Source organism: Zosterops lateralis (genome assembly GCF_965231275.1).
Source record: "Zosterops lateralis genome assembly, chromosome: 9".
Lineage (NCBI taxonomy): Eukaryota > Metazoa > Chordata > Aves > Passeriformes > Zosteropidae > Zosterops > Zosterops lateralis.
The window spans coordinates 6,557,661-6,582,698 of NC_139769.1; positions in this window are offsets into that span (position 1 = coordinate 6,557,661).

The following is a 25,038-nucleotide window of genomic DNA, read 5'->3' on the forward strand; positions in this document are numbered from 1 at the left end:
CACTCAGCTCTTGAGAGGGAAATGGCTCTGCTAAGCTGGAAGTCTGTGGTGATGGAGGTGATAAATGAGAGGTGTGGTCTTAAAAACGACCAGAAATGGAGCTAAGGCTGTTCAAGGAGCCTCACAGCCTTTCCATTTTAATTCTCATCCCTGAAACATCTAAGGGAAGTTAGTCCTGATAAGATGGGCTGAACTGAACAACAGCAAATGATGTTCTGTAAACTGTGAAAAGCTAAGACTGACCTAGTGAAGTCATTGGTGAAATATCTGGTTTTCCTGGAAGCCTCAGCAGGGTAGATTCTGCACCTGATGGACACTGATGATATTGGACAGAGGCACTCTCATTAAGAAATTGCCTGCTGGAACTCCCTCAAGCCATCTGGCATCCAAAATGCAACAGCAAAAGGGATCATGTTGGTGATTTTCAGTAAATGTTTTGCACAGAGCCATCTTTGTTGACTGTCTCTATTGTTTTGCAGATGTTTATGGTATCATGAATCTTTTTCTTCCCAGCCTTAATTGAAAGACATGCTCCCTCAGTTCAAGGATTAACTTTGTTATAACAGAATGGAAATTTGTATGAAATTTTTATCCTTAAGAACTTTTTTTTTTGATAGATACTCAGATCATATGTTAGATTTGAAATATTTGAAAACTTTTGACCCTCAGGCTACTGTCATGCTTTTTCTGCCTTTTTTTTTTTTTTTTTTTTTTCTCCTTTTAAATTTCGTACAAATGACTACCTTTAAAGTTTTGTTATCTGAGTTCTGATCATTGCTCATCAGTTTTGGAAAAACAGGTTGTAGCTTATTTTCTTAAAGCTTTTGAAGGCTTCATGAGCAACAATAACAATGAAAAATATTGGTGGATATCACTCTGGTTGGTGCTGATTGGGTTTTATTTTGCCACATATGTCAATGAACTGAGAATCTCTTCTCCTCTCAGTTTAGTTTGTGGTATAAGTGGGGTTCTCAGGTGTTACACTCAGATTCTGGACTTACTTGAGCAGAAGTTTTCTTTGTTTCCTCATAATCCCAAGCAGAGAATATTGTCTGGAAGGAGGATGCACAAAACCAAAGTGCTTCCTGAGGTAGCAAAATGCTGCTGGTGCTCAGTGGGTGTGAGCTTCAGGCCAGTTCTGGGATTAATCTGAAAATGAAATGATTTTGAAGCAGGTATAACTGGTGCTTCAGCTGAGTGTGCTACACTGAAAGTCAAGCATTCTAACTTCTTATGTCCAGTCTTTTGAAAGGTACAATTATCCTTTATCTTTGCAGGTTGGTTTGTTTAACTTTCACTGGATTATTCTCATGGAATAAGAATGAGATATTGCCATTTCAGAGCACCACTGGGACCTTGCAAATGAAGGAAGCTGCAAGGTTTTGTAGTGAAAACTGCACATGGGTCTCTGAAGGTTTGGTTTGTGTACTAAATTCTGCTGCCGATTTACCAACACTGTTTGACCTTGAGCTACTCAAAACAATTTATTATTTTTTAAAAAGTGACTATTAATATTGACAGTCTCCAGTTTCAGTACGAGACACATGAGACTTGAACTGCAGACTTTTGTACTACTTGAGTATTTATTTTTAATAAGGGTCCTAATTAAGTGTGCAATCTCTGTAGCAGGAAAGCTCTCCTGGACTCTGCCTTCATTCATTAAAATGTGTCAAATTCCTCAGAGTTTAGAGCAGAGCTCTAACAATGGCAAAAGAGACCCCTGTATCCTGAATATACACGAACCTGTGCCAAAGAAGACGTTTGTTAATAAGTACTTGTGCAGTGATAAAGTACAGCAAACAAGGGGTTATGGATTTCCTCACTTTGTGCTACCCCAGCAGAGCCCCTGACTTCACTCAGGAAGCTGTACTGTTGTGAGACATGGAAAAGTAAAATACCCTCTGCTTTATAATAAGTCATTTCAGCTCTGTCTAATTAACACTTCTTAGTGTTAATTGTAACCCCCTGTTCTGTGTTTTTCAGGGATGATATTTCCCAAGCAGTGCTGATGAAATGTCAGGCAGAGGTAGTAATTTTGTTTTCCTTGCTATTATAACATTGTGCCATAGATATAGTTATATACAGAGATACATGCCAATCAACCAACAGAGCAAACAAGATGAAGAAGTAAAAACCTTCTCCTTGGAGAATTTCTTAGGCAGACAATGAATTATGAGCTTTTCTCTGCCTAGACAACTTGCAGCGAGAACAGCTATTCCTATTGGCATTCCTTGCTGTGATTAAAAAAAATTTGAATAATTTTAGATGGCTTGTTTTATTAAATCAATAGATTTAACAGGATGGAGAGGTGGTGTACAGAAGTACATATTTTTTAATATAATCTGCAGAATCCTATAGGCTTCTAACATTAATGCTACAGAAACACCATTGGCCAGTATTTGCAGAATAGCATTTAATGAACAATAAAGACATTCATGTTGTTGGAAAGGGGAAAATCCTTTTGGCCTTCTAGCAAACCCATCTACCTTGGCTTTGTAGCCTGGAGGAAATGAGAGAATGATGTAAGAAAGTGGAAACCTGAGTCACTGCTAAAACATCACCCTGTGCTGGCAGCACTGCAAAACTCTTGTAAAAGACATGGAAGAGAGTAATGAAATGGGACTGTTGTATGTCACTGATAGGAAGTTAAAGTTGGATTTTTCCTTTGGAACACCCCCCAAAATTTGAAGGTGGGGTTTGGTCTGTGACAAGAGAATGTGGAGCAATTGTGGTCTCATCCAAACAATCCTGTGTCTGATGGCAGTCAGGAAAGGGTCTGTGACGGCTCCACATTTTATGAGCAGGTAAAACTGAGAGACAAATCTGACTGGAGATAAAACCAAACCAACCAACCAACCTCTCATGATGAAACATGGAAAAGAAAAAAGGTCAGTATGTAAGTGCCAGCTGTAAAGCTGAAAATACAATTTCCAATGACTTCTGTCACATCCTGTACAATTAATTAATTTCATAAGGATTTAATTTTTTTTTTTTTTTAATTGGGAACAGGGTCTTAAATTTGGGCCTAACACTAATTTTTCACACATTACAAATTTCTCCATGCCATCCATGTAACACTTAACCTCACAAAAGACTCGATGACCCAGTTTAAATGCTGAGGGTGCTTTGACAAGTTATTTTAGGAGAGCACTGATGTTTGTAGCCTCGTGGCTATTTTGTAGGGACTTGTGCTACATTTCTAAACACGGGGGAGGAAGAAGTCTCAAATTCTCTTTCCCTGGATTGTGTTCAATATAAAAAAGGTCAAAATTTCAGACCAATGTTTCCTTCCCATATTAAGAAGCACTGAATTGTTGGTGCAGTAGAGACTACTTCAAAGGATGGCAAAACTCCCCTACTTTTTGACTGAACCACATGGCAGTTGTTTAATCATTATAGGCTTTTGCTTTATGTCTGAAGAAATGAACTATTAACCAAATGGTCAATTCACAGATCAGTGTGTGAAGTGGTGGCTGAGTTCAGTGACAGTAATCTCTGTGTGTGCAGGTACACACACATACTTATGTCAGTGTATGCACATATTTCTATACATCTCCTACCCTTGTGAATTCATTTACCGTTTGTAGTTTCTCTACCAATTAAATTTTCTAACACAGCAGTTCCCTCTGCATCATGTCATGCATGCTGACTATGTGCTGATTTAAGGTTGAGGATAATTTAGCAGGGCTGCTGATTAGGGCAAACTTATTCTCAGGAGATCAGTGAGAAATGGGTGTTTTGTGATGAAGTTTGTTTTGTGTGGATTAGAAAGATAATGATACGGATGCAGATTCGAATGGGACATTAAACCCAAAACCATTGTGTGTATGAGCTCTGTGAAATCCACACTGCAAAGAGAAGATATGAAATCAGGTAGTAGACCATGTGGCTCTCTGAGATCCACTTTTAAACTTGACACACCTAAGCTAGACCTGACCTTGGGAGCTCCTGTGTTATTTCATGCCACATGAATGGTCTCAGTGAGTTTCATACTGACACATTTCCCATATTTAAAAATTTTGCAGCCTATGCAAGCCAAAACTGCATTTTTTCCTGTGTGCCCTGGACAGCTCCAAGAATTTACCAAAAATTCCGTAATAATGAGTTACAACTCTCTTTGTTTCATGTTGCTGTTGAAAAGCAGGTGGGTATTAGCATAGTAAAGATGCTGCTTGAACATGGAAAGGCTTTAGTCATTTCAGCACAGTAAAATTGCTGGTCAAGAGGAAAGTATTTATAATTAAGAGAAATATAGCTGAGAAAAAAGGTGTGGAGTCTTTTTGTTTAATAATCTTTCCTGGGACATCTCATGTTGCTTTATTGACCTTGAGGAAGACCTCAGAAGCACACTGCAAAAGTCATTATTCTCAATTTCCTCTCATCCTTCATCCAATTCTTTCTTGAATACCAAGCAGGTTTATACAAGTATAAGCCATGAATTCTTTATCCTTCCAGAAGTGCACCCTAGTTTATAAGGACTTGCAAAAGGGGTGCACAATATGCATATTGAATTTTGTCTTATTAGCTGGAACTCTGTCAAAGTGAGAGCTGACTTATTTAGGGGGGAAGCATTCCTCACTGAGGAAAAGTAATAGTTTTTACAGATCATAAAATACAAGTCTCAGGGGTTTCTACCAATAAGATGAAAAAATCATGTGGTCATGAATAGTATAAAATTAAGGTGTTGGGCATATCTGGTCCCTATAATTTATTTATTCTGAGTTAAGTAAAAGTTAAAAAGTCACCTCTGTTCTTTTTTGTCTCTATCTTTCAATTACGCTTTTATTGTTTAGAAGTAATTTTATATTTTTCTAAATGAATAAATTGCATATTTCTCCCTTTATCATAAAAGAGAGAATCATAAAATTAGAAAACTGCGTTCTCAGAAAATACCATTAAAAAAAGGCATATATATATGTGTGTATATATATACACATAAATCCTTGAATCACAGAATGGTTTGGGTTGGAAGGGACCTTTAAAAGTTGTCCACTCCAGCCCTCTCCCTACAACAAGCAGGGACATTTTCAGCTAGTTGAGGTTGCTCTCCATCCATGTAGATGGGCATCTATAACCTCTTTGGACAACCTGTTTTGGTGTTTCATCACCCTCATTGGAAAAAAAATAATCCCTATATCCAATCTGAATCTACCTTCTTTTAGTTTAAAACTGTTACTATAGGTCCTGTTGAGAAGCCTGTCCCTATCTTTCTTGTAAGCCCCCTTTAAAATTTCTTTATATATATATATAAATATAAAATTGAATATTATAGTTGTAATCCAGTGTTTAGTGTTTTATTTAAATATCATTGTCATGAGAATATTGTAGCCAGAAACTGTATGTCCATGTTCTGGACAGAAGTCTCTGTCCAGAATGATGAGATATTATGAATATCTCATAATCTCACCAAAAAAAATGTTTAATTTTTGTCCTTCTACAGCAATGCCATTTTCTCCTCCACCTATTTTGTACTTTAAATGTCACGTCCATCTTTAACAGAACCTCTTCATCAACTCTGTCCTTTGCTCTGGCTCCTAAACCTGCAGCCCTCCTCTCTAAGTCAGGTAGCAGATTCCTATGGCTGCATCTGATGTACTTTTCAAAGTGGTTTCTACCTCATTGCCATTAAAATCCCTTTGAAAAAAACCCTACCGAGTGCTGTTCCTTCAGCCTGTTGTTTCCTGAGATCCAGTTACCAAACAGGGTTGCAGGGTGCTTGAAAGGGCTCAGGAAGCAGCTCCTCTCCTGAGAGGGACTTAAAGGGATGATTAGGAGAATGCAGGAGGTTTCTAATAGCAGTGGTGTCCCCTAATCCTCTTTGTTTTAACAATCGTGTCTAAAACTTTAGAGGCACCCACTGACCTCTTGTTCAAAGGCCAGCAGTGGAAGTGCAGAGGTTGAGGAGTGTCCCCTTTGCAAGCAAATGCAGAGGAAAATGTGGTTTGGGCACCTCCTGTGACTGAGGCAGGTGGGGGTTACATTTCCTGTGCTGTAGGGAGGGAGCTCCTGTGGGCTCAGGGGGAGTTACCTGGGGGACAGGTGTGCTGTGTCCTTCTCAGCCCAAACTTTCCTCCTGTACAGCAGAAAGAGAGAAAGGAGAACAATTATTGCACCCAAACCTGGACTGTGAGTGCTGGCTGAAGTTGGTGACTTACTGAATATCTTTATTACTGAAAGGATTTTTGTCTGATCTGAATCCCAAAGTCCTGGAATTCCTCAAGGACCTTAGGTCATGCTTTAAAGCAAACTTTTAGCCACCTAGCTGAGGAAGAAAAAAATGAAGTCATCAGCTCTAAAGGTTTGATGAAATGGAGGGAATAACACAGCTATTAAAATATTATGTTTGAAGCAGTCCAAGTCCAGCTCTGACTTGTTTAGGAGTCCAGGCTGGCAGTACCAGAAGACAGGCTCTTGCCAACTATCAGAAACTGAAGGCAGCCAGTGTCTCTCAATGGCTTCCAGGATCCAAAGTCTTAAATTTAAATAATTGATGTGGTTAATGAATAATAAATTTAATAGTAATGATTAAGGCAGATGACTCTCTGTTCAGTTAAATGGTCACAGCCAACTGAAAAATGTGTGTGGTGCATACATGCTGCTCTCCTCCTCTAAGTTTGCAGCACTCAGCCCCTGACAAGTTTGTTTAATGCTGTGGATGATTCACTTTGCCCTCAGACAGTGCTTCACCCTTTCCTGCCCCACACCTGGCTGCAGCAATGCATCTGCTTTACAGAAGGGCAGTTAATTAATTTACTGTGTTTTGTGCCCTTGTGCAGTGAAGCTCCAGAAAACACATTTTTCCTTGCCAGCTGCTGTGGGTGCTGATGTTCCCTGCTGGCTCCTGCAGTTGTTGCCTGCTCTGTGGCAGCTTCCTAGACCAGGCTCCTGTTGGCCCCAGAGTCATCCCAGTGGGAGTTAGAATAGCCCAGCAGGGGTGTGCAGAGAGGGCAGTGCTGGCTTTGGAGCAGTGTCTCTGCAGGGCTCTAGAACAAGAGGGAAAATGCCCCATCTCTTACCTTGCTCCTCCCTCCCACCCCTACCCTTCTCATTTCCTCAAAGAGGATTTGTGGAGTCTGTGCAGACCACAGAGCTTTTTTCTTCTTCTTCTCCCTCACCCTGCTCCTCCATTCCATCTGGTGTTTGTTTTCCTGTGCTGCCTCTTGTTTGCTCCATTTGAATCCTGTGAGAGTCTTGCACTGGGTGTTTTGACAAGTGGGTGCTGCAGCCTGGGGAGGAGCTGCCTCAGGTCTTGCTCTTGTACCATGGCTGAGGTGTGCTGCTGCCTCAGGCTGAGACCTTTGCACAGAGGGACCTCCCACTCCCTTGGGATATCACCCATGGTGGAGGATTGGCTATCTGAGGGCAGGGAGAAGGACCTGGGCTTGCTTTCTTCTGCTGACAGCCAGGAATGAGATGGGGTTGACTTTGCTCCTTTGCCATTCCAAGCTGGTTTGTTCATCCCACTGGCTGAGAGTGGCATAAACAAAAATATTCAGACACTGAGACAGTTGTTGCTGAATTACTCATGGCAGTGGGAAGCAGATCAAGCCCTCTTTTCATGCCTGTTGTTATTTGTTTATTAATTAATTAATTAATAATTTTACTTCTGTAGACTGAGCAAAACTCCCATTGACCTGCCTTTTGCAATAAATGGGTTGGAACCATTTGCTCCAGACTGTTGCTTGAAGGCTTCCAGCACAATGCTGACAGGATTTGGTGCCTTCTGTATTTAACCTCCGTTTCTTCACCCTTTCCCTGGAACTCCTAAAGGTCATTCAGTGGCAGAGCTTTTCTTTGGGTGCAGCTTTCAGTCAGGCTCAGCACACAGTGGATCTTTCCAGAAAAATGAGGTATCACAAAGTCTCTTGCCTTAACCTAAAACAGGCAAATCGAGCCCTTAAACTTTGGCAAATTTTCTACAATTTCCAGCTGTATATCTCATCTAATGCATTTTTACAGAACCATTTCCCTTTCCCCCGCCCGGAGCCAGGGGAACTTTGCTGCTGTGGCAGGTTTGATGCGGGGCTTGTCTGAGCAGTGTCTTGGTTCTGCTGCCACTGTGTGGTCAAAGCTGGGCTGGTGTTTCAGGTATTCCCATTTCTCACGGCGCTTTGGGAGGCACCAGCAGGGTCCTGACAATCCCCCACGCCGCTGCAGATGAGAAGTGACAGCGCCGGATTTGATGGATTTGATGGATTCTTTATTTGTGTTGGAGCAGCAGCCGGGGGCACCTGTGGCAATAAAGGTCTGCAGAGCTGGGTGGGTTTTAGGCTGGGAAAAAACAACAAACAGCCCCTAAATCTGCTCTTAATTTGATACTCTGCCCGTGTGGAAGGGGCAAATAAAAGTGACAGGGCAGGGATAAATCTGGTGTTGAAGTCGGGGCCCTGCTGGACAGATGCTGCTGACAGACCTGGTTGAAATGCAAGCAAAAAGGGAAAACTGCTTAGTGGGATTTCATTAATCTCAGTTGTGGTGATTTCCACAGCTCAGACACACCCCAAGATGGTGAGGTGTGTGTGAGTGCTGGAAACTGTGTTTTTCATGTTAAAAAGTCACAGATCCTGTGCAGTCTTGCACATTCTTGGAGTTTCAAGCAAACCACAGAAGCTTTGCTATTCAGCAGTAAAGCACTGCAACAAGTAGTAAAATCCAAATGTACTTCACAAGAAAAAAAAAAACAAACCTTATATTAGGGTTGCTTTTTTAGAAAATAATACAGTAATCGTTTGTGTTTTGCCAATTTGGTAATATCCAGGAGGTTTCTCAGTCATTAACTCACTTGAGTGAATTAGGAAAGTTTTATTGCAGTAATAAACAGTGATATGTCTCTTCAGGGACTTTCAAAGCGAGTGAAATAGAAAACATAAATTACTCTGTGGTTTGCTTCTGCATTCCTTGCACATTCAGGATTTTCACTGGCTTTGAGGAATGCAGGAACAAGCCCCACATATTTGTAAAGAAATCTGGGTGAAAAAAAATTGCCTTGAGCCCAAAGATTAGAAAAAAAGTAAAATGTCAGCACTAGAAAATCACAGAGGGAGGAAATTCTAGCTACTAAGGGAACAGCAGCTGAGAATGTCATGCAATACTTTTATTAACACAGTAAGAAAGGCAATTTAAATAAATAAAAAGGCCCATTTCTGCCGTTTTCCAAAGCCTTTATTTAATTTAGGTAAAAACAAATATGCCACAAATGTTAAACTGATTTGCAATCATCTGATGACCTCAGATGCAGCCTCAGCTTTATACCCAACAGCAAGTGACTCTCTCCTGCCTCCCACTTTCTGTGCTGCTGAATCCCCAGTGCTTTGGGGAAGGGATCCTTCCTGTGGGTCTGTGCAATGTGCAGACCCAGACCCAGGTGGGATTTCTCTTGGGCACACCTAGACCCTTTCTACCCCCTTATTCAGATCCCCATGGTCATATCTTGTCTGTGGCTGACCCATTCACAAACTGCTAAATTTGATTTTTGCTTTTGAAACTTTTTAGAATTTTTTTAAAAACAAATATTTTTATTTATTTATTCTGCACTGCTCTGGCTTGTGGAGTGAAGCCTGCAGTGGACTGCAGACCCTTGTTGGAAACTACTGACTTGCACTTGGTTACTCTAACACAGACAAAAGGAGTGGTCAGCACTAAATCCTGCAGCCTTCTGCGTGGGTCTTAAAGTTGGTTAGAAGCTTTGCAGTCAGAGCACTTCCAGGGAATTTCTCTGCTGTCAATTAGACTTGCTAAATGAATCAAGTTCCAATGCATTTCCATAATTTATGAGACTCAGGCTACAGGTGGCTGTTCAGGCAGAGGAGTGACAGTAGGATTGTGGCACAGATGACTGGCACACAACACTTGCATGTGCTACCATTGCATAAACCTCATTTCCTTTGGAATCTGGGCTAAAAATAGAAATCCTTTCCCGTGCCAAACTTGTCTGTCATAACTAGTGGAGGCTTTTTGCCCATTCATGAGTGTTCTGAGCTGCTCGTGCTGTATCTGTGCCAAAATGTTTATTTAGCACCCTGGTTGTACTTTCACTGAGTTGTGTGAAATGCTTTTAATTTGTTGTGGCCATGAGGAATATAGATGGGTCAGGGAAGAGAAAAGGGAATTTATCATGTGGATCACTCTAGGTTGGGTGGTTTTGGTGATTTTTTCTTTTTTTCTTCTGAAGAAAAGTTTGATCATGTCCTATGTAATATCTTGCATTTCATGACTGTTTAGTGTAAGGAATAAAATATTGTGTCACCCAGTGAAGGTGACACAACCCTAAGGCATGGCATGATCAAGGTGTGTGTGTGTGTACAGGCTCAAAATAAATGGTGGTGACCTTGCACAGGTTTCTTCATGGAAACTCTCTGCCCTTTCCCCCTCTGATCCTGATCCAGGAATGTGGGCCAGAGGGTGGAGAAAAGCAAACCTGTCCTTTGGGAGTTTGTAAACCACCCTGCAGGTCTGAATCCTGCTGCAGTGAGCACAGCACGGGTGGGTTCAGGATTTGCTTTTTCCAGCCCCGTAAGTCGATGTGACGTGATACTGACATCCCGCTGGGTTGTACGCACGGTGGTTAATTTAAACCATTGCAGGAGCCGGCAAATCGCTCCATTCCCATTTCCAAGGTTAATGTTTGAGGACGGGAGTTCCCAAAGGAGGCCGACACCCCCGGGGCACTGCCCGGGTTCGGCCACCAGAGGGCGCCAGAGACTGCGCGGAGCGGGGGCGGCGCTGCCCGGGCCGGGCTGGGCCCGCGGGGTCACGGCGGGGTCACGGGGATGTCCCCGAGGGGTCACTGCTGTCCCCATGGGGTCACTGCTGTTCCCATGGGGTCACCGCTGTCCCAACTGGGCCACAGGGATGTCCTCATGGGGTCGCAGGGATGTCCCCACGGGGTCACTGGTGTCCCCACGGGGTCACTGGTGTCCCCACGGGGTCACTGGTGTCCACATGGGGTCACAAGGATGTCCCCACGGGGTCACAGGGCTGTCCCAGCGGTGTCAGTGCTGTACCCTGGGCTGTCCCAGCGGGGTCACAGTGGTGTCCCAACAGGGTGACTCCTGTGACCCCCGGCCTGTCCCAGCAGGGTCACTGCTGTCCTCTGGGCTGTCCCTTGGGCTGTCCCTGTGGGGTCCCAACGGTGTCATTCCTGTCCCCCCGGTGTCCCAGCCGTGTCACTTTTGTCCCGGCGCAGCCGCTCCCGTTTCCCTGGGCTTTAGCCTTTGTGGTTGAGAACCCAAACCCAAGTTCTGAAATGTCTCCCTTTATTAGAAGTGACTTTTTTTTCTTTCTCCTGTGGTGGTGGCCAGTCCATCCCTGCAGTGGGTCTGTCAGGACACCTCAAGGATTTGTATCCTTTCTGTTGACTCTGTGAAAAGAGCAGAATAAAGAGCTGGAAAGCAGCAGGTCTGTCTGCACTTGTGAAATGCTGTCACTGTGATTTCAGGGGCTGCCAGTGGCACTGAGCACTAAACCAGGGGCAGGTAGATGAAAAAATGGGCAGGAAATGGGAAACCAGCCCATGTCTGGTGTGGTGTGGGCACTGAATGAGAAGATGGTGTTCATTTCTGACCCCAGTCTGGCAGAGGTCCCACTGCAGCAACAAACTCTTTTATCCTATTCCTCAGTGTGTGAGAGAAGAAGGAGAAAAAGCACTGGCACGTTGTGGGTTGTGTGGAAGAACTGAATACAGCTGAAGTGGGCTTTGGTGGAGCAAGAAAGATTATAGTGGGTGAATTGATCCAATTTTGGACAGTATTTAGTGGATTAAGATTAGTAGTAGTAGTATAGCAGTGCAGAAGTTCTCAAGGTTTTTGGATAAGGAACCACGGTGATTATTCCCACAGACATTGCTGTACCATCAGGCCTGTACCCAGCATTATCAAAGCACTCCTCTGTACAGAAGCTGAATCACAGACAATAAAATCGCTGAAGGTGACACAACAACAATACATGTTCATAATTCTGATATTCTGAGGATTAGTTTGTAGCTTCTCTTGGTTCAGTGGGAACAGGTGTCCTGGTGCTTCTGAAAATCTCTGTGAGTCTTTCAGGCACCTAAAAACCTCAAAAATCTACCCCCTAGTATCCTATACCTTGAGATGTTTATATTTCAGTTTTGGAGAGGACCAACTCTGAATTCTGCAGAAGGGAACACTGACAGCATTATTATTGGTGGCATTTATTCTCTCTGAGAAGCTTCAGATTACATTATTTAATATCTGTTTTATCTGTGTTTCAGAACTGATTTTGGTGTTACAACAAAGGCAGACTTGTCTTATGAGAATCAAAATTATACTTAATTGGATTCTGCTTTGGGAGTTTCTGTCAATCACACAACTGTGTGAATTGGAAAAGACACACGATTGCAACTATGATTAACTTCTCCAGAGTTGCTCTGAGTGCTGTGTATCACATTTCATAAAGAGATGAAGCATCTTCAGAATAATTGTATTGTTCTAAAGGGTATCTTCTGAATACCAAAAATAACCTAATTTTCTTTGAGGGCACACATGAGGAGGAGACATTCTTAGACTGAAGGCTGTGAATATTTCTAGATTAGACTTCTCCACCTGAAGCAGCCTCGACTACCTTCCTCCATGTGTAATTCCTGAGGAAAACATAAACAAAAGGAGAATTCCCTGTCCAGAGAACAGCCTTCCTTTGATGCCAGCCTGCATGTGAACGACCTGTGCATCATCTAGAGGAGGGCAGGTGGTAAATTAGCAGCAGGTACAGGCTGCTAATGAGTGAATGTTTGTGGTGCTGGAATATTTGAGCTGCTTATTGTAAGTACCAACTGTATTGTACAATTGTAAGTACCAATGCTGGGAGTTTTCCCATGTTTATGTAGCCATGTAAAGGAAGTCAGATGCTTTTGTGCTATTATATTACTGGTTTATTTTTCTGAGTTGAAGTTTAATCTTCCTTTATTCCTGGCTCTTACAACTGGGTGAGACAGGAAATACAGACCACTTCTACTTCAGAATATGAGCATTTAGAAGAACTTTGAGTACTTCTACTTTTGTGTGTGTGTATATATATATATATATATATATATTTTTGTAACTTCCCAATTTAACTTTTTGAAGTATTGGAAGATTACAGTTAAAGAAAAGGGTTACCCCAAAAATCACTGCACTAGAGATCTCTTACCCTGAAGGGCAGACAATAGGGTTTTTTTTGCACCCCTGTAGACAGTTAGCCAAAGTTAATATTCCCTTAGCTTTTATCTCTAAATTGCATCAACTGTCTCCAATGACATTTAACTTACATATGTGAAGGGTTTGGCATTTTTAGATTGTCAGGGTGTTATTGGATGAAAAAGCTGATTTTGTCACAGGACATCTGTTTTATTGTTAATTAGATGAAATAGGAAAGACATCAGAAGAGTACACACAGAAACTATTTCATAGTTCCTGCTTAAAATCTTACTCTGATCCCTTGAAATTAATGATGCTTTACGGATTTTCACATTTTGATGTGAGTTTCATTTAGGAAGTTTCGGGAACAAATGACAGAGAGTTGTTATCCATCTGTGCCTCTGTCTTTACAATTCAATTATGCTCTGCCATTGTACAGTCTCTCCTTTCAGAACTATCACAAGAGAGAAAACAACCAAGGAGTTAATTTATCATTTAAAAAACCCAATCTAACCACAACAAGTTATATCACCATCGCAGCTCATGTTTTGTAGTTATCAAAGTAAGAGGTGCCCTGTCACAATGAGTTGATCTTTTTGACAGCTGTGAACTTGTTGATGTTAAGATCTGTATTCTGATAATGATCTGGCTTTTTTTTTCCCCCATCCTTTTTTAGACCAGATTTTCTCTATTTGCAGTCATTCTTAAGGGTTTGTCCTGGTGAGAAGGCAGGTATAAAATACACTTCCCAGGAGAGACAGAGAAATTGTAGTTTGTGATAGCTGGTGATATTATGTCATATTATTTCAGGATGAAGGCAGATGAGATCTCTTGTGGGAATAAGGGAGAATAAAGCATTAAAAGCAGTATTCATACCAGTGTGTGATATTATAATGGTATAGAAGATTAACACGAGATGAGGGGAGACACCAGATCGAGGTGGTTGCATCTTTCTCACAATAATGCACCTGTAACTTGGGAATGGAGAGCTGGAGAAACTCAAAAGAGCAGCGAGGTGAGTGGGGGGATATTTCCGTCCTTCCTGTTCCTTTTGCTCTTGAGCCCTTTGCCAGGGACCTGATGTGGAGCAGAATTGATGATGGAGAAGCAGAGGATGCACATTGGCTTTGGCAGACCCATGCTGAGGAACTCTTTCAGCTGGAAAAGGAGGAAAAGCTCTTCTGCAGCTCCTGCCTGGAGAAACGTGAGGTAAAGAATACACAGAGACTGCAGAGCAACTCAGGGCTGCACAGTTGGCATTAGACTCTATCCAAGCTCATTAAGTGCTGGTGGGAGAGGAAGATAAGGATGAAACTGGGAAAGTAGAATTTGATTTGGGGATGGGGAATGGCTTTTAAGTCCCTGAAGTGATGTTAGCAGGAAAATGAAGTGACTTCAAAAATGCAGTCCTCAGCTGTGTGCACACAGCTCCTTTTCCCTCCTTGGAAGTAAAGCCCTGATCTCCTGAAGCAGTTTAGAGAGGCCCTTTCCCCCCATGTGTACAGGGGTGGTGAATGGTTCTTGATGGGAGCTGCACCACGTCCTGAGCAGCTCTGAGAGATGAGAGACCCATCCAGTTAGGGCAGAGCTTTGTGGCAACTGTCAGTAGTGGTAACTCTGGGGAAATGCAAGAGGAATTCTGAAGAAGAATGCTGGAGTTACCTATGTCTCCTGGCTTTGATGCTGCGAAACCCTTTCAATAATGGAACAAAATCCCTCACCCCTCTCCAAGACTTCCATAGATGTAGTCTGATGTGGTCTACACTGACCTTGTGAACATATATAATGGCCAGTATACGTGCCCTTCAGAGTGAGGGTACTGGCCCTCCACTTCACTACAGAGATGGATGTTATTATCCTATTACTAGCCCCAGAACTTTATTAGTTTTTCTACTTCACAATATCCATTAGCTAAAAATATATGTCCATTATTCTCAATGCTGTACCCCCTTCTTCCCCTACTTTTTGTTGTGGAATTTGTGCTGGGGATAAACTTGGCAAAACACTTTCATTAGTGTGACTAAGAGAAGCTTACAACTTGTTTCATTAAAATGGGAGCAAGATTGATACTCTTTATTAGTGAACTGGAGCAATCCCTGCCTTTTCTTCTCAAATGCTCCATATCTGCTTGGCTCTGGAGTGCACAATCTTGATGAATTGTGAGTTAACTTAATGGAGAAGAAAATGTGTGTAGAGCTGGGTGAGGGCAGAAGGGAAAAATACAGATGAGAATCAATGAAAGAGAGGAGAGACTTGACGGAAAATGAAATGGCCTCTTCCCAAAAAAGTTGATGAAGAGAAAATAAACAGCTGGCAAGCAGGGACAGAGAATGGTGAGCAGGATCAGAGGGGGGATGTAGGAAGGTACACAACAGTACTGAGGGGACAGATGGATCACAGGCACAAGGTCAGATTTGGATTTTTGAAGAGTAGAATATATGTGTATATTCGGGTCAAGGACTTTTGTTCTGGCCCACCTTTGCTTAAATTAAGTAAGAAAAGCCCAAAGTGAAAAATTTCTTCTCTTTCCCTGAGGCATAGGATCTAAAATAAACACTAGAAATTTAACTCCATTAGCAATATCTCAGACAATTTTTGAATGATCACATCTTTTCCTATGATTCCAGACTCAAAAGCCATTGCTCATGAATGGAAGGATTTTCAGACTGTGGATTTCTGCTACCTGGGAATGTTCAGAGCTACATTTTGTTACTCTGCTGACTAAATCAGTATTATTACTTCTGCCAGGACTGTAGTGACAGTCCAGACTGCCCTGATGGCTTATTAGCTAACCTCTGATTTCACAGTCTGCTGCTACTAATGTGCAAGCCAGAAAAGACCTTGCCTGCCTTTCAGACTTAGACAATTACCAGGAGTGGCTGTTGAGGGTGAGAGGGGGAAACACTTGAAAATGGAGCTGCCTTCATGAGGAAATCGCTGAGAGACAGAGCAAAAGAGCAGGACCCAAAATATCAATGTGGTCTTGCATGAGAGCCTGGAGCTCCAGGGACACTGTGGCTGGAAAAGGCATCCCAAGGGCAACCTGGAAAGTCCCCAGAATTGCTGCTCCTATGTCTTTCCGATCTGGAAAACCCATAGAATTTGATTTGGGTTAGGGTTAGATTCAATAAATAAACCTCACTTGCCTTTTTTTTTTTTTTTTTTAAATTTAAAGGTGGCTACAGTAAACTAAGTTCAGGAGCAACACCTACATGACATTCAATGCCAATGTGCCTGTAATGAGCATTAACACCTATTTTTCAGTGTGCAGGTAGTGAGCATTAGCAGCTATTTCCATGTTACACATGGAAGTTATGCACCTCAGGGTGATTTTTTTTTTTTTTTTTTGTATAAGGATAAATATTTTTCAAGGAGTTGTACTGGGACAGATGTTGGTGTAAAGCTGTGTCAGTTCAGTTCCTCAATCAGGATTTTGAGCCCTCAAGCCCATGACAAGGCTCTGTGTTTGCATCCAGTGCTGGTTGGTGTGTTTTCCTTATAAAAGATTAGGAGCCATGTAACAGTTCTTGGGGTTGACTGTAACAAATAAAAGTGGTTTATGTCGAGGTTTTATTTATTTATTTATTCCTTTTTTGAAAAAGAATTTTTTGACATTTTCCCAGACCTTTCAGGCATCCTTTATATCTCTCTTCCACTTTTTTAACTCTTTTTTGCAACCCTGGGAACTAGAAATTGCATGTGGTGAGATTCCCATGAAAATATTGTGTTTGAGTACCTGGTAATTCAGGGAAAATACCAAATACCCCAAAGCCATGATAAAATCAAGCAGTACTCAAATCAGCTAACAAAAAGTGCAAAAGTTAAAAAAAAAAAAGTGAAAAAAACCCCCCTTTCAACCTCCCCAAAGCAGCTGAAGTGGGACTAAATCTTTAATGATGGAGTCTTAGATAAAAGACTAAAATATTTATATCACCTTTTTAACCTGAATTTTATAGCAATGAAATTTAACATATATCTTCTATTACCTTTGTCAAGTTTATGACTAACTCTCATTTATGGATCCCTTAAATATGTATAAGACAGTTTTGTTATCTTGTTTACATGGGTTTTCTCTTTGGGCATTTGTCTCCATCACTGCATAGCATGTTTATGGTAATTTACTATAATACATGTATATCAGAGGCAGTTTAAATGACACTTAGCCTTGAATATATTTAGGATTTTTTTTTCCTTGTAGCCACTAGGAAGTCAAAAGATATATGAAAAGCTATTAATTTTCAGATGATAGTAACATAAACAATATTAAAACTTGTATTTGCTCTTGGAACAGTGTGAGGGAGAAACATATAACAAATGAGGCATCACACAGGCAGTTATTAAAGAAGTAAATTAATAAACTCAACATTCAATCTTTTCCTTTCACATGTCAGGGATAATGTGGACAGCAGTTTGATGATTGGAAGGAACAAAATGCTTCTGATTGTTTGGGTTGGCTTTAATCATGGACTATGTTTAAGACTCCTCAGTAAACATTTGCTTTCAGTGGGTTTTTTACAGCCCTATGGAAAGGGATTCCCTACGTGTTTTCCAGAGCAGGACCTTGTGTTTTTGCCTCTCCAAAGGATCTGAGGGAAATGCCTCTGCCAGAGGGGCTGATGCTGTGCTGGTACCACAGGCTGTGTCTGCAGCAAGGAAGGGTTTTGCTGCAGATATTTCTGTGAGCAGACACAGGAGGAGAAATCCCCAAAGGTGGGAGGCTGTGACTTAGAGACCCAGAACTGTTTTCCTAGTTGGTGCCTGAGCTGGAACAGGGCACAGGTACTGTGTAAAGCTGGGCTGGGCTTTACCTGGCAATCTACATTACTTTCAGCACCATGGAAAGGGATGACCTGGCCTGAAGGTCATTGGAGGGAATGAACTGCAGTCCTGTTTGTTTTTTTACTTGCATCCAGTTCATTCCTGACTATGAGTACATGAGTAACATGTATGTGTCTTTACATTCAGGCATTGTTGTATGTTTCATAATGGTAGCTGAATTTCCTGAAATACTTTGAAAATACCACTGCATTTCTTACCTATTCTTTTTGGTGCTGGAAAACCTTTAAAAATCTGCTCCCCTAATCTTACTAATCTAAAAAATACTGCTATTATGGAGAGACTATTAAAAGCTGACAACTTGTTGAGAAATCAAACTCTGTGGCCTTTGATGGAATGATTGAGGAAGGCTTGCAGACGTTAGGGAATACCAGAAAGCCCAGCCATTAATGATAATAGAGGCAGACATCCTTCAGAAATTTCACAAAGACATGTAGCACTTCCCCTCCACTCCAGCCCACCTGTGCATACTGTGATGCTGATAAGAGAAAACTTACTCTTAGAAATGGTTTCCTTTGAATGCATGTTTAGAGAAAAGTCTTTGAACTAATAACATTCATTTTTGTTGTTTGTCAGTAAAGGTGGATGCAGCATCCCTGCTGCACGCATGGAAATGGGTAATTGGGATTATTGAAATTTGCTGTATTGCAAGTGCAGAAGCAACATTTCAGAGGAGGAAGCAAGGAATGAAATTCCTTTTGCGAATAAACCCAAATGGCATGATGGTGCATGTGCTTTTGTATTTGCTTTCTCTCTTTGTCCTTTGTTCTTCCTTTAGTGATGCATTTGCATGCAGACTGCTGGTGATCAGCATGCAGAGCTCCCTTACAGCCGAGCTGTGTGCTGGCATTGATCTAGTGGTCTGTGCCAGCTCAGTGGTGCAAGATTTACTTCAATTTCCTCTTCCCTTTGTTCCTCTGCCTCTGTGCTTTAAAGAAAGCCTTTTGTTTTATTACTTCCAGAGATTTTGAGAAGTCCTAGCCATTTTGTATCCAAATAACCGTGACGCATTTCTCTGTGACAGATAATTGCAGAGCTCCCAAGCTGGTGGGTTCCACACTTCTGTACATCTGAAATCCTCAGTTATTAGCTTTGGGGAGGTGTGATTTTTGGTTAGACTAAATGGAGAAGGAGCATTTTAAAGCAATGGGGGTGTGCAGCTGGAGATTGTGTGAAGAAACCTCTGACATGATTTTGGCAGAGAGTCTGGAGCAGAAACATTCACTCTTAGATATCGGAGTTGTTCAGGATCATGGAGGAAGTGTATGGAAAGGCCCTAGAAAACAGTGTAACTTATGCAACTTGGCCATCCTTTCTTTTAATTAACATTGAGTAGACAAATAATGCACAGAAAAAAATCCCCAAACCCAACAAACTATGCATTGGTTTGTCTCCTTTACACACAGAGATGTAGAGGTTGCCTTGCCCCGACTACTTTTTCTTGCCAGAAGCAGCCCAGATGCCTCCAAAAAGGAGAAAAACCTCCTAAGTGCTGCTGTCATTGGAGTGGTTTTGGTATCTTTCTGTAATTGTGTAGATGTTCAGTGGTTCGAGCGATATTTACATGGGTTGATCCAGGGCCAGGAGTTTCAGCCTCTTTGCCTGCACTAGACATGGCTTTCTCCAGTGAATTTATTAGGATTATATTGTCTTAAAGAATTAGTAGACGTCATTAGTTTCTATTCTTTAACTTCCTTTCTCAACATATATTTTCTGCAGGAGCAGAATTCTGCAGGAATTGTGTTTTAATTCCTTTGTTCTCCAGCTTGATTTCATAGAGACTGTTTTCAAGGCTGCTTTAGAGCAATCTCACACAGGAGAAATTGTGAAGAATATATTCTTAGGTTGTGTGTTATTTTTGTTCCATTTCCCTCCCACCCAAGTTGTAAACCTTGGCTATCTTTGGGCTTATCCTTTTATCACCACTTTGCTTTATTTTGAGATGTTGACAAGCTATTTTAATACCCTTGTGGAGGAAGCCATTCCAGCGGCTCTGCAGGTGTGCAGCAGCTCAGTGAGCAAGGCTGTACATAAACCATCCTCCCAGCTTTCTGGAAGGTGGCTTCCACTTCTAAAAGCAGCTCCAGGTGCTGGTGGCCTCACCTGGGACTCGGAGATTTTTCACCTCCTGCTCTGCAGCTGGAATTCCTAAGCTGGCAGCTGGTTCTGGGGGGGGGACAAGCAGATTCCTTTTCCTGTTTGGTTAACACTGAAACCAGTGTCTCCTGGCACAGCATCCTCCTGCCAGCGTGCAGGACAGGTTTCCACAGTCCTGCCAGGACTGCAGCCTGCAGTGGGAGCTGTGGGAGCTGCTGAAGCAATTGCAGGATCTAATGAGCACACAATGGACCATGACCAGAGCTGTGCATCTCAAGGTGTGTGATGCAGGTGAGCACAGCAAGGAAGGTTATCTGCTGGGCAGAGTCTGCAGCAGAGGGGGACAAATGCTGCTTTTAATGAAGAAACTGAGCAGAATTACAAGCAGCAGATTAATTGCTTTCCTCAGAAGGAAAATGTCCTTAGTTTCAAACTGGTTGTTTCAGTGAGCCTTGTATTGTATAACACTCACCTGAGACAGAGGCTGACAGGCTGTCCCAACCTTTAATTGACTAATTAATAGTTATTAATTAGTATTCCCTGCAGCTGTAGTCTCAACCATGAGTTAATTGATTCTGATGGGGAATTAAATGTCCCATGTCAGAGATGAGTGCCCATAACAGCATCTGAGGCAGTTATTTTGTGTAATAGACTAAAACAAACCTGCTCTATATGTGTGTACACCGGTACTAAATGGCACAAACCTTTGGTTTTGTTTATTTAAACCTATTGCTCTGTGCCTGTTGGATTGTGGGGTTTGTAAACACTTAATGGAGACACTTATTCTTACAAAACTGGGAGTGAGGGAAGGCTGCTTTCAAACTCTCTTTTCTGCTTCTCTCTCAAAACTGCCATAAAAACATCTGCCTTTCCAATTCACTTTTGTCATGAGTTAAAATCCTCTGGAGAGGACAACTAACTGGTAGATTTGATAGTTAAGTATTCCAGCACTGACAGGCTGCAGTATTTCACAGCAGCATAAGTATCATTGTGTCTGTTCAGTTTATTAGGTTAAGAGATTTTGGAGGATAACCTCTAATGGGCAGCATGATTTGATAGGCAGGTGCAGCTGACAGAACAAACATTAGTTTTTCTGTTCAATTTATACTGTTTTCTGCAGTGGAGCCCCTGCCAGGCAGGAGCAGCTGGATGACACTGATTTTGGTTAGCCAGTGTTGTGTTGTCCAAATCTTCTTGTGGTGCAGTAAAACTTCTGGAGCTGAAGGAAGCTTTACTCAAAGCTTTTCATCAGAGTCATCCATAGGCTTGTCACTACTCAAATGCTGCCTGTCAGGTTTTATGACATTATGAGAGCTCCTGGCATCTCTTGGTTCAAAGTATAAGCATAGTAAATATACATTAGTGCATTAAAGGGAACAATCCAAACTGATGCAGTGGGGCATTACAGGCAATGCAGAAGCCATGCAGGATAAAATCCTGATTCTGTCAGTGTTGATGGGTATTTGCTAAGCAGCAGAACTGAGATATCTCCAAGGGTGTGCAAAGAACATCTGAGAACCTGGTCTGCAGGAGGTGGTACTTGTTTGGATGTGGAGCTCTCTGACTGCTGCCATTTCACAAGTGTAGAGCAAAATCCAGGTTTTCTCTTGGTGGCTGTGGATGGTGAAACCCAGAAATGAAATTGTGCAGGCCACCTCCACAGAGCACCAACAAAATCTTCCTGTCACCTGCTCATGGGATACTCTACACCACCCAACATCCTTGGTTATTGATGAGAAGTCTGGATGGAGCAGAACCAAAGACAGTTCCATCTTCTCTACAGTGATGATTGAGGGGTGAATGGGGGTGAAGGGAGGTGAGGGAAGCTGATAAATGGTTCTGAATTTAATACTTTAGGCTAAGCCACCAAATGCCTAATTAACATTTAAAAGGAAGAGAGTTGCCCTGCAGGTGAGAAAAAGGGATGCTAAATTATTTTGAAAAATTCAGGTGTCAGGCAAGAATGGGGAAGATTTACATGTTAATGGGATCCTCAGCAGGAGAAGAAACCTTGGTGTGGTGTTGGCAGGCAAATAGATGCACCCATCTGCACCTTCAGATACCATCACCTAAGTTTGAATAGTCCCAGAATGATTTTTGACAAAAAATAAAAATGAGGAAAGATTTGTGTTTGGAAGAGACAGCCTGTGAAAGAGCCTCATGTTACTCTGGAAACCTTTCTATAGATCAGGCCTTCCCACCTGGCCAGACAAGAAAGCTGTTTAAGATGTAACCTTGACTGGTTTAATGCATCCTGAGTTTGGGGGCTGACAGCTCAGAGCTGGGCACTGGAGAAGGCCCTGCTTTCTGTGAACTTGAAAAGAAGTGACAGAGACCAAAAGCCTTTCTGATGGGACCTGACACACACAGCTGAGCCCAGCTGAGATCGCTGTAACTAAATTGTAGGAGAGTGTTTTGTCTGGTTAGGCTTTATTTTAGACCTTAAACCAGATGATATTTCCCCCCTTCTCATTTTGTATGTTTTTCTTTCTAATTTTTGTAGGTTTTTTTTTTTTTTTTTTTTTTTTTTTCCAGTTAGAACTCTTCAGAGAGAGGCAGGTTTCACAGTGAACCAATGCAGCTTGCCCATACCATCTCTTGAGAAGATATTCCAGTGTCTGAAGGGACCCACAGGGAAGCTGGAGAGGGGTAGAGGGGTTCTGTATCAGGAAATGTAGCAATAGGACAAGAAGTAATGGGTACAAGTTAAAAGAGAGGAAAATTAGCTTAGTTATTAGGAAGACATTCTTTAATGTGAGGGTGGTGAGGCCCTGGCACAGGTTGCCCAGGGAGGTTGTGGATATCCCATCCTTGGCAGTGTTCAGGTGGGATGGAGCCTTGAGGAACCTGGTCTAGTGGGGGGAGTTCCTGCAGGAGGGTTGAGACTAAATGACCTTTAAGGTCCATTCCATGCCCTTAACATTCTGTGATTCTGTGAGTCTCTACCATGTCCTGAAATACCCTTTCACGGGAGTGTATAAAATAATTGTATTTCGTAAGTTTAATAAATTTCTGACTCCCATTTACTTTAATAAACTTTGAATTAAACTGAGGCTGATGACAGAAGCAAAGAGCAATAAGGCAGTCTGCTGTCATCTTTTACTGAAAAATATTTTACATGCAGGATTCAATAGCCATGTCAAAAGGTTTTTGCCCCCCCTCTGTGTTAATATGCAAAGGCCTAATAAGCTTGCTAAACATTTCCTGCAGAATTATCTGCTACAGCTAATTTGGGCTGGGCAAGGCATTTGGGCCTGTGGAGAAGTTCTTAGAGGTGTCAAGTCATTTTATAAATCAGATAATTTTTCCTTGGTCAGTAAAAGCCGTGGAGATGCTGTCTCTGGGCAGATTGCACTCCTCAATTGAGATGTTTAAACTTTGTTTCCTTTCAGAAGCGCTATGAGTCAGCTCCAGGCGAAGCTGAGCATTACAGCGGAACTAAAACAAACATAAAGTGGAACCAATCCTAAATATATTTGCATCTAGATTTTGGCAGACATTGTTATGGCTTTCTGTATTTTATGTGCCTTTTTCGTTTCCCTGTGAAATATTTTTTGGTGAACTTACAAGGTTTTTAAACTACTTTAAGTTGTTGACTCTTCCACTTATGCTAATGATGCCTCTTGCTCCAATGTTTTAGTTTTAAGGAGAGAATGACTTAAAGCTTTGCCTCTGCCTTGCCTAGGCACACTCTAGAAAGAATTTGTACTCTTGAGAGAGCAAAACAATGAGGAAAGAAAGGAAAAAAAAAGGCAGAAGAACTTTTTTCTTAGTCTGTGGGGATGTACAACACCACTGTGAGGTTTTACAAGACTCCTGTGGTTGAAGTTTAGCTTCACTGTGAGACAGATTCCAAGCTGAAAACAGAAATCTACCCTGGCCTTGTGCACCTCCCCTCAAAAAAAAAAAAAAAAAAAAAAAAAAAAAAAAAAAAAAAAAAAAAAAAAAAAAAAAAAAAAATTTAAAAAATTAAATTGCAGGAGTAGATCCAGTTTGTGCATATGACATTATAGGCATTAATTCAAAAGTGAATCAAGGTAGCTGAAACCCTGCTCTGCTCTCATCTTTCTCCTCCTTTAGCTGCCCCAGCAGCACAGACAGAAAACTCAATCCATGGATGGGGTTTTAAATGAGTTTGAACTGACACTAAATTGAGCCTAACCTTTGAATAAGCCCGGAGCTGGTAGGAAGAGCTCCATTCTGTCTGCATTGATGAGTCTAAATGTTTCAGATTTTTTGTTAGAATGGTTCAAGTAGTGACAGTGTAGCTAAATAATGTACTTTTACTTCTAGCCAGCCTTTTCAGGTCACACTCTTTCCTTTCAAGTTGTGATAGCTACAAGACAGCATTTAACCAATGCATAAAAAATGACTAAAATTCTTCCACCCTGCTCTAAAAATAAAAGGGGACCAGGCTTTTTGGCTTATGTGGAATCATTTGCAATTGCTGTGAAAAGTGCATAAACAACACTGATTTGGTCATCTGAGTAGGAATGTAAAGCACCAAATCTACTCCTGTGATGATGAAGTGGTTTCTTGGCAGTGTGTTTTTTCTACAGCTTTCAAGGTCAAGTTTAATTAAAAGTTGCAGGTACTATCAGTGAAGGCTCTTTATTCCTTCATGTTTTGGAAATATGTTCCTAGCCAGAATTTTCATACAATTCTAAAAATGTCAATAATGACTAAACAACAAAAATCCATTTTTTTTTTTTGTTCTTGAAACCCCATATATAAAATAGCTGAATGATTTGTCATCCATTATTTGCTTGCTTTATTGTATTTCAAACCAAAGAAATGCTGGCTATTTTTAGTCAGTACTTTAGATCAGCTTTTCAGTCCTACAAGCATTAGATGCACAGTATAGATATTTGATGAATAGTCTTGTTTGACTTTTTGGCACTGCTTGTATGAGTAAAGTTCCTTGTGCTTGGATACTTCCCATGTAAGGAGAACATAGAAATGTTGGTAATTT